Source organism: Siphateles boraxobius, unplaced genomic scaffold (genome assembly GCF_051911475.1).
Source record: "Siphateles boraxobius isolate OS27281-9 unplaced genomic scaffold, OSU_SipBor_1 18, whole genome shotgun sequence".
NCBI classification, from domain to species: domain Eukaryota; kingdom Metazoa; phylum Chordata; class Actinopteri; order Cypriniformes; family Leuciscidae; genus Siphateles; species Siphateles boraxobius.
In genome coordinates, this window is record NW_027508788.1 from 3,505,921 (window position 1) to 3,518,798 (window position 12,878).

The window sequence follows — 12,878 nt, forward strand, 5'->3', positions numbered from 1 at the left end:
ACACTTTTCTTTGCGTTCAGCCTCAACCCCAACTTTCTGATATGAGCGAGGACGACATCTCGATGCCGAACCGCCATCTGCTCGGTCTGAGCTAAAATCAACCAATCGTCGATGTAATTGAGAATACGAATGCCCTGAAGCCTCAGAGGCACTAGTGCTGCATCCATGCATTTCGTGAAAGTGCGGGGAGATAAAGCTAGGCCAAACGGAAGAACCCTGTACTGGTACGCCTCGCCCCCGAAGGCGAACCTCAGGAACTTCCTGTGTTGTGGAAGGATGGACACATGGAAGTATGCGTCCTTCAGATCTATCGTGACAAACCAGTCCTCGGACCTGATTTGAGACACGATCTGCTTGATAGTGAGCATCTTGAATTTTAGCTTCCCTACCGAGCGATTCAATATGCGCAGGTCTAAAATTGGACGCAACCCCCCATCCTTCTTTGGAACGATGAAATATCGGCTGTAATAACCTGACTCCAAACTGGGAGGAGGAACCCGTTCTATAGCCTCTTTTTGAAGGAGCGTTTTCACCTCTTGTTCCAATACCAGAGCCTGCTCGGGGCCCACCACTGTGTGCAGAACCCCTCTGAATTTTGGTGGACGACACCTGAACTGGATAGCATAACCCTTTTCTACTGTCTGCAGGACCCAATGAGATATTTTTGGAAGGCTTTTCCACTCTGCCAGAAATTCTACTAAGGGTACCAGCCTCTCGAGACTGGCCTCTGGTGTAACTTGAGCAGCAGACGCAGCGCCCTGTAACGGCGCACCGGCAGGGAACAACTGGTCTGACCGCTCTGAGACCCTCCTCAGAGGGAGCGAGCGTCCCTCGGGAAAGCGCTCGCTGGGATCGTCTGTGCCCCGGCATAAAGGCGGGGTTGGCAGAACGAGCCCCTGAGGGCACCGAGGAGGAATGGGCACCGTAAAAAGAGGTGAACACCTTTCCGCCTCGGTGGGGACCACCCTCAGCATCCTGAACGGCTTGGCGTCAGGACTTCTTCTTAGCCGAAGCCTTCTTAGCCAATATAACTGTCCTCAGATCAGTTCTACTGGGAGAAGGCTTCGGCTGAGAGTGTCGCGGCTGAGCCCACTGTCCAGCAGGGGGAGCACGAGACGCGACACTCTGCCTCTGCTGCGCTCTATGTGATGAGCTCGAAGACGGCCGGGGCTGCTCCCGCCCAGCAGCCCCAGGGACATGAACTTTAAGGGGAAGAAACTTTTTAAAAGCTGCAGTTTGTTTCTTTTCTTCTTGGAATTTATCGATAACTGAATTCACAGCATCACCAAACAACCCCATGGGAGAAAGAGGAGCATCTAAAAGAAAAGCTTTTTCTCTCTCTTTAATATTAGTCTGATTTAACCACAAATGTCTTTCTGCGGCCACCAGAGCTGCCATAGAACGACCCATTAATTTGGCCGATTTCTCTGGTGGCACGCAGGGATAAATCAGCAGCCTGACGCAGTTCACGAACTACGTCAGTACTGACCTCCTCACTCTCACTCATGTCCCTTAGCAGATCAGCCTGGTATGCCTGCAAGATTGACATAGTATGCAGACATGACACAGCCTGACCTGCTGCCGAATATGCTTTACCCACTAAAGCCGAAGTGTTTCTTAAAGGCTTGGTGGGTAATGCCGGTGCCTTAAAAGATGATGCTGCTTCGGGGGAGAGATGGCTCGCAAGCGTCTCTTCCACACGAGGCAAAGCACCATAACCATGAGCCTTGGCTCCCATAATATTAGCGTATGTTGAAGTCTGGGGACTAAACACTCTATATGACACCGGTTTTCTCCATGATTTCGACACCTCGGTGTGGAGATCATGGAAAAACGGCAGGCACCGGCGTGGAGGCTGCACACGTGACGGCAAAAATCTCTCATCCAACTTTGATTTAGAAACAGACTCCTGTCTAGTCACTGGCCATTCAATATTAAGTTTTTCAACAGCTCTTGTTAACACCTCCATAAGCTCATCACTCTCAGGAGTGTGGGGTGGCGAATCCTCCACATCTCCCTCAACACTAACAACATCAAGTTCCTCAGAACTGGATAGCTGCAGCATTGGTGCCTCAGCCCGAGCGGAAGAAACCGCAGCGCGTGCTTCCGAACCCGGGACTGAGGCACTGGATCTCACAGGTGAAGGGAGAGATAAGGCAGAGCCCGTCTCAAACCCCGCTGTGAGATCCATCTGCGATCCCCACGATAAGCGCCGCCGCTCTGCCTCGGCAGAAGCGGGACCCGAACCGCGGGGAGCGCGCACCGAACCGCTCTCCTCAAAGAGCGACCGGCGGGAGCGGAGCGTCCTTAACGGCAAACGCTCGCAATGCTCACAGTCTGCTCCCTCGAGAGCAAACTGGGCATGCTGAACTCCCAAACAAACAACACAAAGATCATGTGTATCCCCGCTCGTTAAATAACGCGAGCAGGGAGGAACACACTTTCTAAACTGCTGTTCGTCCGCCATAATCTCTCAATATATATATATATAGGGATAAATTGTTTGTGTGGTGCAGGGTATGTAAGACAGACAATATCACACAGGGACAGATTCACATGTAGCGCGACTGAAAGCACAGAAGCTAATGCGCTTGTGTTTTTGGGGTGCTTTATAGTTTCCTGGTCGATGACGTCACCCGCCTATGACGTTTCATCTCTCCATTGGGCTGATTCCATACGTGCTTCATGACGCACAACGCAGGGGCGTTCCCGCAGCGTTTGACGCAGCTCGAAGTTCCCTTGAAAGGGAATTACAGTTTTACATGCCTAATTTCCTAAAACCCACTGCATTATGTGGAAGTCATATATTATGAGCATGATGGGCCATGGGGAACAATATTGTGACCTCGGTTCTCTTAAAGCAATTTTCACAATTGATTTCTGTATGCCAGTTGCCAAAACAATGAATCACTGCCCGTAAACTAAAACCTGGGATTAATATTTATTTCCTGCTGCTTGTAAATTCATATTTTTAGTCATGCCTCTGTGACTTTGAGGCACAATAAGTGAGCGTAAAAACAACAAATTTAATTTCTGGAGCGAATATCCTTTCTCTTTCCCTTCTGCTGTCTGTCTACAGTATATAATTGAAGCATCCTAAAAATACATTTACAGTCAAGGGGGTTTAAAGCACTTCTAGTATTCACTTCTTTGTAGGGAAGCATCTATCAAGAATATAAAAGTAAATGTAAATATTAACTTTAACTTTCCCAAATCTTCCAGACCTCACTGAAGAGTGACTTCTGTACTGTTCACTTTTCCATGCTATGAAATATCTGCTTCTTTTCTTCTTAATTAAGATTAAAGATGGTGGTTGATTCTAGAAAACTATTATTTATATATACATATACATATACATATATATATATATACATATATATATATATATATAATTTTTTTGGTTAACCAATCAACATGGACAGTGACCACTGAAATTGGACCGTGACCCGATGTAGTAAATAACTTTTTTTCCTTACCTGCCAATAGCAAGTGAATTTAGATCATTTAATAAAGACTATACAATCAATCAATCAATCAATCAACTTTATTTCTATAGCGCTTTACACAACCGTCAGGTATCCAGAGTGCTTCACATCATAAAAAATAAAACGTATCATACAATAAATACATATAACAGTGAAAATCAAAAAAGAAAAGTAAAATTGAAAAGAAACAAAAACAGGGAAATTGTCACACCACTACTGCGTATTAAAAGCCATTCTAAACAGGTGGGTTTTAAGTTTAGACCTAAAAACAGTTTTATCCATAATTGTACAGATATCAGGGGGTAACTTGTTCCAGAGTCTCGGGGCAACAACTGCAAACGTTGTTTACATATTTTAGACAAATTCGCAATTCACATTAGGGACAAAGAACAGACGTCATTTTGTCACTCACTGCATCTTATACAAGAGCTTCAGATTTGTATCTGTCACAGTCATGTCTTTAGTTACATTGTCTCGTTCTGTTTAATTTCTTGTCATGGCTTTCTTTGTCTCTGTTTTGCCTGTGTTCTGCTTAATGATTAGTTGTCATGGTTTCTGATTAGTGACTAACCTGTTCCTTGTTCTGTTAATGACCTTCCCTCTGTGCATTTAAGCCTTCAGTTTTCTCAGTTCTGTGTTCCGTGTTAATGTTTATGGCAGGGTTCCTCAAATAGAGGGCCACTGCCCTGCAGAGTTTAGCTCAAACCCTGATCAAACTCACCTACCTGTAAGTCAACTCTGTAGACCTCGATTAGCTTGTTCAGATGTCTTTGATTAGGAACTTGGAGCTAAAGTCTGCAGGGCAGTGGCCCTCCAGGGCCAGATTTGAGTAACCCTGGTTTTTGGTTTATGTGTAGTGTTATAGCTCTTTGTGTTTGTTAAAGTCTATTTTTACTGTTTATTCTGCGTCATGCTGTTACAAGTTGTTTTGGGTGGGTTTATGGTTGTGTTCTGTTTCTGTTCTGTTTCCGCTCATTATTAGTTGGTTATACCATGGTCTGGGTGAATTCTCGATTCTGATTGGCTGCAGGGTGTCCATTAAAAAGTGACAGAGGACACGTAGTAAAGGAGTTCTGGTGAAACTGACTGTTTACCGTTCGAAATTAATAAATAAATGCACTGGCTACATCAGCTGTGAGTAACCATAGCAACAGGCAGTCAAAGTATCCGTTTATAATTTATTGTATTAGATGGCGAAGAAACACTTGACTGAACATGTAATACGCATGTGCATAATGTCATCATTTTCAGAGATTCGCGTTTGTTGTTTACACAGAGACCGTTTTCAAAAACCTGCAGTTTGAAACCTGTTTTTAGTTGAAAACGGTGTCGTGTAAACAGCCCCTTATTTGTCCATACTTTTCAATATTTTAATATTGATAAAAAATCAAACTGCTGCACTTAAACCCTTATTTTCATGTTTTTTTACCATTTGCTGACAGATGCATCATTCTTGTTGATTTACTTCATGCTCACTCTGACAGTATCCTTGTATCTCTACATATTTGTGTTATATAAGGTGCTTGTTTTCACAGTTTCTAATGTATATGCATTCCCTTTAAAGGTGCCATGTGTAAGAATTGAGGTAAAAATATCCAAAAATGAGCTTTTTGCTCAAGAAATAAGGGCGATGTCATTAAAAAAATGACAAGTTATAGTGCTGCAGAGATATCAATCTGAATTAGCATGCTAAATTACTAGCCACGGCCCGACAGTTGTCATAATACCAGTTTCGGCCATGGGAGGCGGTATGCGGGCAACATAACCTCCAGCCAAACTGCAATACACGAATAACTCGCACGGCTTGTGTGCGTACTTGAACCTGATGTGTTTGATAGTTAGCTCTACCCACAGATCCGATCCGGTTTTCACCTGTTATCTACCAGAGCCCGTCTTACCAAGCTGATGATAAAATGTAACATTAGCTAATTATATTATGTTTATTAAATAGCTTTCCTGAGGTAAATATGACATATTTGTTCTCCAGCTATGTTACTGAGCTCTGCACGCTGATTAAAAAAAATGGTTGGTCGATATTATGTATGAGGAATACATTTTGGTAAGTTGTAGCTTACTGTATCTTTCAACAGTGTTCGTATTTTTTTACAATTAGCTAGTAGAGATGATCGGTTCACGTGCGCTAGGGCATCGGTTCCCAACAGGGGGGTCTCGGCCCACAAGGGGGCCTCAGCAAACTCTGTGGGGGGTTGCGTCATATTTTGAAAAGTTTTGAGCAATGAGCATTAAATTAAAGTCCTTAACTTTTTCCTTTTCAAATTTTATATAATGAGCGAGTTTATCGTGAATCCATCAATCCGTATTTTTGTCTTATCCTGAACCACTATGGTACACCTATAATAAGTGTTTACATTGGGACTATTTTATACTGGTTCGGATCGCTGCCGCTGCGGAGTAGCCTAGTACCTGCGTGACTCGTCATAGATGTACACAGAGAGAAGTAGTTCCGGCTACAATGTTCTTCCGAAAGACGCATTATTCTGTTAATAAACGCAAGTTTATTTTCGCTCGCTAAAGCGCCAAAAACGTAAAAAATAAACCCTCACATTCATAAAGCCTCACAAATAACTTGCAAGTATTGAGGCCCCAGACAGCAGTCATTTAGTAATAGCCTATATTCTTTCTTTTTTTTACCTATACAGCAGTGGGAATATTTTTGTTTTTGCATTTCAAATAGGGCCATTTCCTAGGCTTACGTTTTTAAATTACAAAGGGCCTACTGATGTTTTTGTTATTGTATTTTCAATATTATAGGCTATTATTTGTGCATAAACATATCTGGTTATAGTAAACATACCGTTTGTTTGAAAACAACATTTTGTCATCCTTGCTGCAAGCTTACAAGAGCGATAATATCATTAAATGTGAAGGGGGGCCCTAAAATATTTTCTTGGGAAAAAGGGGTCTCAGACCAAAAAAGGTTGGGAACCACTGCGCTAGAGATCTGCCGTGTAACATTTACAAGCGCCAAAACGGTATTTATTGTTTGAATTGCGTAATAAAATTGGCAGAATCTGAGAACTGAGATTTTTTTATATCATAACTAACCTGCTCTGTCTAGTCTGTCGGTCTCCGTGTCCTCTTTGCTTTGCGATTTTTCTGTGCGTGACAAAATTGATGTGTGGCGTGTGTCTCACGGTGAATTCGTGAGAGTTGGCTGCTCTGAATGGCGCTAGCTTGGTCAACATCAGCGAATGCTGTCTGTCAAATTAATGTAATTCAAACTAACAATAAAAATGTAATATGAACAAAACGAATATGAACATATTCACTGGTAAAGGTGAAGGGGAGTAGCTTGAAGATGTCATATTTAAAAATCATTTGACATCAACCAACGTTCCTCTGGAATCAAAACATCCTCTATTAGGATCTAGGGTCGTTGTGAAGGTAGGGGCGGAGCATATAGACTATGCCGTTTCTCGTTTGTTACTCTAGAGTAGACCAACTCACTTTCTGGAGGTATACTGCCCCCATCTGGTATGGAATGTGGAGTATGAATTGATTTTTTGGCAGACATGAAACAAGGCACCTTTAACTGGAAATCTATATAGGCCACCCCCATACATGTAGAATCCCACAATTTCATAGGCACTTTGAAAGCTTTGTGGTATGATCCATTACACTCTTATTTCTGTGGTGTATAAACCTCACTAGAGTGAGCCGGAAGCCACATTCTGCCTCATTTTACCTAGTCATGTTCGCAAGTAGAGGTATCAGTCTGACTGCAGGGTGGGACTCCCTTAAAGCAGTGCAGATTACAGCAGATGGCAAAGGAAAGAGGTTGTTACCTCTAAATCAGGGTAAAGACAATTAAAAAAAAATTCCCTTATATTCAGTAAACATAAAATTGAAGATTATTACTAATAATATAATATTTATATATTGTTTGGTGTCGAGCCCTACAGATAGGGTTGTGGGGTTCATGTCAAAGATTTTTCCTAATTAGCTCCACCTATTTCCTGTGTCCACTTCAGTCCTGCATGGAGGTTTGGTACCGGTGGGGAGGGGTTAATGGTTTTAGGAGTTGCCGCCCACTCAACAGCCTATTTCCATCATTCCCCCTCCCACTTCCTCTCTTCTCCACCCGCACTCAGCATCAGTCACTCAGGGAGGGGATGGAGGGCAGACCGTAGCGTATGGTGGGGGAGCACTGTACCTCTGCTTCTGCAGCATGCAGCAAGCCTTAAAAAGAGAGAAGGAGATCGAGAAAGAGAGAGAGCTGCCGTTACCGCTGTCTGTCATTTGCACGCCCAGAGGAAGCAAGACAGAGGAGGAGAGGAAGAGTGCAGTAGGGAAAGGAAAGAATATTTTCTGAGTAGGTTTAAGAGCCTTTGGAACTGGGAACTGAGACGGTAAATATTTCCTCTTCTCATTTCTCCTCTTGCTGCAATTCTCTGTTTCTCTCACTTTCCTTCCTCTGCCTGCAGCTTGGCTGTGGGGATTCCAGTGTGTGTTTCTGCATGAGGAGCTGTGCAGCATAGTAAATCCTCTCACTCTCTCTCTCTCTCTCTCTCTCTCTCTCTCGCTCTCTCTCTATACCAGCTCATAGCTGGGTATTACCCCAGTTCATGCATCATGTATTTTTTTTCATGCTTTTAGATGCATGATCAAGGATGATGCAAGAACGCAAGTTTTGATTCTTCTGAAGCATGTTATCAGATCATGGCTGCATGTATGTATAAAGAGCCACCTGCTCTTGTCTTGATTTGCATATCTAGATGGATTCGTTACTTTTCTGCATTTCCATGAATTCAGGCAGCAGGTCAGAGATTTTCTAAACTGTGATCTGTGTTTTTTTCTTTCTTTAATTTGTCCTGGGTCAGACTTTTTAGGTAGCCAGTGGCCTCCCTGCATCTTGTCGGTTGTCATGGTTACAAAAAATCCCGCGCCTTAGTGACAGTTGCTGTTCAATAGTTATTGACTTATTTAAAAATATCCCATGCCCTGTGTTCTCCTTCTGGTCATCTTACGGGCATGGTCCTTCAATCCACTCAGACAGTCATGTGAATGAATACCTTATTTGCTGTTTGCAAGAATATGTCAGTCAGCACATTATCTCAGTTAAACGTGTCTTCGTATACTGCTATACCTTTTAAAGCGGATATTATTACATGCATACTTGGAGCAAGAGCCGTAATTATCTTTCTAAGTGTACGTCATTAGTATTGCATTGTATATTTCCTTTGGAAATGTGAAGTCCTCTGTCTTTGTCTTAATTGAGTGGCTCTTTACTTCAGGACATTTGCAAGAGTTATCATGCAAAAAAGAGCTTCCTAAGACATTAAGCTACTGTAAATTCAAAGTCAGTCAGGATGTTCTCTATGCCTGGAGTCTGAGCCAGATTCATCACTGTTTCTTTTTTTAGGATGGTGAGACAGGCTTAAATGACAGTACTCTAATACTCAGTTAACAAGCTATCTTGCCATCTTAATGATTCAAAGTGCTCCATTCTAGTGAGAATACACATAAATGTTAAAGTCCCCCTGCAGTCAATAATTTTATCGTTAAAACTCATCTTTGATAATCACAATGCCATATTTAAATGTTTCTTCTTGTGAAAATAATTCCTCCATGCCTTAAAATTGCTTAAATGTAATTGCTTAATTTGATGAAGATCTATGAATATGCAAATTAGTCCCCGCCTCCACTCTCTCATAGCAGCTCAGACTACCTGTATGGGATCAATATCCCACCAAATGTATGCGCCCACGGATCAAAATATAATAAGCGTGAATCAAAAAATAACAAGCATGAAAAAAAACTTTAAACACATTAAAAAATATTTTTTACAAAACTTAAACTGTTCATGCTTTCTTTAAAATGATGTGTTCCTTGGTTTTATTACTCTGTACTTTGCGCTCTCTTTCAGTTTCTGCTCATAATTTATTTTTTTGTACGCTTGTGCTGTTTTTCTCTTCGCTCTTCTTTCCATGTTATGCGCTTGCTCTTCCAAATGTTGCAGTTCGAGTTTCATGTAAATTAGGGCGGGCTTAAGCGTCACCATTGGTTCACTAGCTCTAGATTGACAGCTCCTCCTCTAGCCAATCAAACGAAGAGGGGAGTTGACGTCACTCCAATGCGACTCGCGCTACTGATTTTCTCTCGTATAACCATCAGCTCAGCTGGCAAAAATCTTTCTGTGGCAGGACACCGTTACACTGTATGGTTGCCCGCAACTCGATCCGTTATCGTTAAATTCGTCACCCGACGACGACCTGTCACAGTTGTGCCTGTCTGATGATCCATCATATTCACCTTTAATTCCCTGGCCGAACCTTGCACTGTGAGCGTCTATCTCCTGCGAGCCACACAACAGTGTTTCATTAAAGAATTCCTGATTTGAACGAGAAGTTTGAATGAATGACTCACTCATAAAGACAGTAACTTGCCACCATGTACTGGCCGTTTTACTTTCATATTTAATATATGACATATAAGGGCAATGTCGGTCCTCCTGGGTGCAGAGTTTAGCTCCTCCAACCCTAATCAAACACCTGAACCAGCTAATCATCATCTTTAGGACTATTAATACTGCTAGGTTTTTATTTGAGTTGACACTAAACTCTGCAGGACAGCGGCACTCCAGAAACAACGTTACCTATCCCTGATCTTTTCAATAATTTTCATGTTGCTGTATTAAAAATTGAAGCTATATTTAAAACATTAATCCTAAAATAATATAAAATTATGTAGCTATGTAAATGAACACAATTACTATAATAAATCACTGCATATCAAATCCACCTGGTTTCTGTAATCTCCTCTGTACACTATCATTTTCATTAATCTTTTGTCAAATGGTACATCTAGTCTAGAATTAATTTACCAGGCTACCTAGGCTATATGATCGCTTAACAACAATTAAGAAAATATTTGAGGATGGCGTATTTAACTGTAACGGATCACCAGGTAGGCTGTGCGTTTTTTTCCTTTTACAAAGGCTACATGTTTATTTTAAATTTTATTGTGGTTGTTCTTTGTTTTACATACTCTGAACTGTACCACAAATGCCTTTGTATTTTCCTTGTACTTTTTTCACTGTATGCCTTGTCTGTAATGGAACTAAATATATACAGTGAGGAAAATAAGTATTTGAACACCCTGCTAATTTGCAAGTTCTCCCACTTAGAAATCATGGAGGGGTCTGAAATTGTCATCGTAGGTGCATGTCCACTGTGAGAGACATAATCTAAAAAAAAAATCCAGAAATCACAATGTATGATTTTTTTTAACTATTTATTTGTATGATACAGCTGCAAATAAGTACTTGAACACCTGAGAAAATCAATGTTAATATTTGGTACAGTAGCCTTTGTTTGGAATTACAGAAGTCAAACGTTTCCTGTAGTTTTTCACCAGGTTTGCACACACTGCAGGAGGGATTTTGGCCCACTCCTCCACACAGATCTTCTCTAGATCAGTCAGGTTACTGGGGGTGTCGCTGAGAAACACGCAGTTTGAGCTCCCTCCAAAGATTCTCTATTGGGTTTAGGTCTGGAGACTGGCTAGGCCATGCCAGAACCTTGATATGCTTCTTACAGAGCCACTCCTTGGTTATCCTGGCTGTGTGCTTCGGGTCATTGTCATGTTGGAAGACCCAGCCACGACTCATCTTCAATGCTCTAACTGAGGGAAGGAGGTTGTTCCCCAAAATCTCGCAATACATGGCCCCGGTCATCCTCTCCTTAATACAGTGCAGTCGCCCTGTCCCATGTGCAGAAAAACACCCCCAAAGCATGATGCTACCACCTCCATGCTTCACAGTAGGGATGGTGTTCTTGGGATGGTACTCATTCTTCTTCCTCCTAACACGGCAAGTGGAATTATGACCAAAAAGTTCTAATTTGGTCTCATCTGACCACATGACTTTCTCCCATGACTCCTCTGGATCATCCAAATGGTCATTGGCACAGGATTTGACATGTGCTGGTTTAAGCAGGGGAACCTTCCGTGCCATGCATGATTTCAAACCATGATGTCTTAGTGTATTACCAACAGTAACCTTGGAAACGGTGGTCCCAGCTCTTTTCAGGTCATTGACCAGCTCCTCCCGTGTAGTTCTGGGCTGATTTCTCACCTTTCTTAGGATCATTGAGACCCCACGAGGTGAGATCTTGCATGGAGCCCCAGTCCGAGGGAGATTGACAGTCATGGTTAGCTTCTTCCATTTTCTAATGATTGCTCCGACAGTGGACCTTTTTTCACCAAGCTGCTTGGCAATTTCCCCGTAGCCCTTTCCAGCCTTGTGGAGGTGTATAATTTTGTCTCTAGTGTCTTTGGACAGCTCTTTGGTCTTGGCCATGTTAGTAGTTGGATTCTTACTGATTGTATGGGGTGGACAGGTGTCTTTATGCAGCTAACAACCTCATACAGGTGCATCTAATTTAGGATAATAAATGGAGTGGAGGTGGACTTTTTAAAGGCAGACTAATGCCAGGCATACACCAAAGGATTTTCACAGTCCCAGACTAAAGACCGGCAGTCTTTAGGAATCTTACTGGAGTCTCGGCGTGAGGTGAGGTGATAATCTGCAGTCGGTGACCCGATTTATGCCAGTCTTTCTCTAGTCTTTCATATCAAACATGTTTGATATTATCGCAAGTCTTTAGTCTGAGACTAAAAACTGTGAACCCAAGTCTTTAGATGTGAGCTGATAATCTTATAAAGTCTTTTCTAAATCTTTTCAAAGTCTTTAGGTGTACAGGTCTTTGAGGGTCAGAAATCTAGCTGATAGATTCAGGTGACACGTAAACATTTAAATCCATATACATTAAGTTTTAAGTTCATAATGCTTATTTGCAGCTGTATCATACAAATAAATAGTTAAAAAATCATATATTGTGATTTCTGGATATTTTTGTTTGATTATGTCTCTCACAGTGGACATGCACCTACGATGACAATTTCAGACCCCTCCATGATTTCTAAGTGGGAGAACTTGCAAAATAGCAGGGTGTTCAAATACTTTTCCTCACTGTATATATATATATATATATATATATATATATATATATATATATATATATATATATATATAAATAAAGGTAGGCTGTGTGTAGTTTTGAAAGGTCAAAGTCCTAAATTCTTCAGACGGGTAAAATGGCTGTTTTTAACTTAATTTTTGCAAAGAAATTTAGTTTCAAAACTGCATGATGTTTTAGATCTACCTTAGTGTCATGTCTGTGGTGAATGAAGAAGATGACGGTAAGCGAAGATAGAAAATAGCAAAGGCTTTATTCTAATAGCAAAGATCCAAAACAACAGAACAGTGTGCTAGTGCACAAACAATAACCAGCAAAGACAAGCGTGAGAGGGGAACTAAAATACACAAATAATGACTAGGACAACAGGTGATGAGGGTGATGAGGCGCAGGT

General features: G+C 41.7%; 1 protein-coding gene across 11 annotated transcripts in view; it reads left to right on the forward strand.

Moving 5' to 3' along the window:
• The window catches only part of rimbp2a (RIMS binding protein 2a), a 101,260-nt gene that overhangs the window by 46,286 nt on the left and 42,096 nt on the right, over nt 1-12,878 (forward strand). The window contains exon 1 of one of the 11 annotated variants that reach the window (XM_077232878.1): nt 7,606-7,855. The exons of the other annotated variants lie outside the window; for them this stretch is intronic. The gene's annotated coding sequence lies outside the window, so the exon portion shown is untranslated. Of the gene's footprint in view, nt 1-7,605; nt 7,856-12,878 lie in introns of those variants that run through there. 11 annotated transcript variants of the gene reach the window in all.